Below are 2,244 nucleotides of genomic sequence, written 5' to 3'. Positions count from 1 at the left end.
CCTCAGGGAACTGTCCCTACATCATATTTATACAACGTATGGTGATTCTCTGCACGTGTACACCGTCGCGTCCACCGTCGGGTCCAACAACCCCGCCGTATCAATTGTCATCCCAGACATGGATATCGCTCGACGATTCAAAGTGTACCATAAAACCACATCAACTGCGGCAGAGCTTGTCGCTATCCGGGAGGCAAAAAGATTTATTTCCGGAGAGCGACCTCAAGTCTGGAGAATTTTTTGTGATGCAAAACACGCTTTGCAAACCAATAATTGCATCAAGAAGCAAGGTATGTATTATATCTTGGCAATCGAAATCGTAGAACTCATTCAGGTTGCTTCAACAATTGGCCATCTTATCACTTTCCGGTGGATTCTCGCGCATTGCAACGTGATGGGAAACGAAGAGGCAGACGCTGAAGCTAAAAATGCCTTAAGCAGTGCCCCTGAAGTACGCATTGTGTTTTCACGAGCTGACACGAACGCCCCAGCTGCTTCGCTGCGTGATACGCAGCTCTACATTTCAGCACTGGACCGAACCAGAACGGCGACACGGACGACTTCACAAATGGGACCCGGAAATGAGGTTCCGAATGCCCCCTAAATTTAAATGGCAACTAACAAGTGTAATCCACCGCATTCGTCTTGGTGTGGCGTACACCAGACTTTACGCACAAATCATCGGTCGCAGTGACACCGGTCCTCATTGTGAACACTGTGATGTGCCAAAACACTTGAGCACATATTTTGTGTTTACCCAGCATGCGCACGTGAATGACAAACACTGATCTCTTCTAGTGAACGATATCGCAGTGGGTAATTAACTGATGAGACCGTGTTGGGCCCTTGGCCAGACACCAACAGTGCAAATGTGGTCATAAGAGCGATTATAACAATTTTGGAAGCAACTGGACTACATGCGCTGCTAGAAAATTTGTCTCAGCTAGTAATAATTCTACATACTAACCTCTCTACTTCACCATCATCATTCATTAGTCTTTTCTTCACCCCTTTCCCCTCCCCCCATGTAGATTAGCAGGCTAGAGTAAGCAATCGCTCAGGCCAACCTCTCTGCCTTCCTGTAAATAAACCTATCTCTCTCTCTTGCAATAACGTTTTTTTTCGCATTAGGCGCAAAGCTTCATCACATACGGAATCGAACAAAATGTTGGAGCAAGTGGGGTGACACAGTGGTGAAAATTTTGCCTCCGAGTAGAAGACCTTACGCATGCTCGTATATGCACATTACATTCTCAGAGTGACGGAATATTTGCGGCGTAGGTGAATAGAAAAACTGGATTGAAGACTTTACCTGACTCCAAAGGGTTTTTTTAAAAAACTACTTTATATTGAACACATCGGCCGAACATGCATGTTTTCATGTATGCGCACAAAAACAGGGCACAGTATATGGGAACAGGTAAAAAAAAGAAACTTTTGCAATTCTATCTCAAAATAACCAATCACTCTAATACATAGATATTGAGAAGACGCTGATGCCTATTTTGTTAAGATGTGCAGCATCTCGCCAAACGTGACATTCTGCAAGTACATTTCTAGAACTATCACATCTCGAATATTTGTTTACCACAGGTAGCTAATTATATTGAGGTACGATGTGACAGTTATAATGAGTGAAGCATCAATTGCTGATTGTGCCACTCATTGTAAATGCTTAACATATTACGACACCTGTGTGACTGAAAAGACATTGCGTTTTCTTCATCGAGGTAGTCGCATGCTCACGTCGGCGAAAACGTACGAAGCAGCTGCCCACAGTGCTGTGCAGAGATCAAGTTCATGGCGGTCGAGCACGCTCATTGTGTCTCCTTCGGTGTGGTGGAACAAGAAATACTTTTCGTTCGCTGTGCTCAGTGACGCACCGGGGACACCTTCTTTGCTCCAAGCCCTAAGATCTGGCACCGAAGCTCCTAACGTAAGGCGCGTCGCGTTGATGCGAGTGAATAGGCGGAGTACTTCGGCCACGATGCAACGAGCCTGCTCGTTATAGCCCGAAAAAGAGAGGCCCAGGGGACGAAACGTTCCGGAGTACGATTTCATGAGGAGATTCATGAGCTGTTGCTCGCTCGAAAAGTGCCGGCGATAATACTCAAGGGCGCCTGGTGTGTGCAACTCTTCTCCCGTCCATAGGACGCATCGCAACGTTCGACGAGGCTTTAGACCAAGACTTCGCAACACAGCTAGAGCCCTCCACGAAATGAAGGCGCCCGCTCCGTCATCCAT

General features: G+C 46.4%; 1 pseudogene; it reads right to left on the bottom strand.

Annotated features, from left to right (window-relative positions):
* Nucleotides 1-1,722: 1,722 nt before the first annotated feature.
* Nucleotides 1,723-2,244, bottom strand: LOC142802978 (carboxypeptidase Q pseudogene; annotated as a pseudogene).

This window comes from Rhipicephalus microplus, chromosome 3 (assembly GCF_043290135.1).
Source record: "Rhipicephalus microplus isolate Deutch F79 chromosome 3, USDA_Rmic, whole genome shotgun sequence".
Lineage (NCBI taxonomy): Eukaryota > Metazoa > Arthropoda > Arachnida > Ixodida > Ixodidae > Rhipicephalus > Rhipicephalus microplus.
The sequence above is the reverse complement of the archived record's forward strand: the minus strand, read 5'-3'. Positions and strand labels throughout refer to the sequence as shown.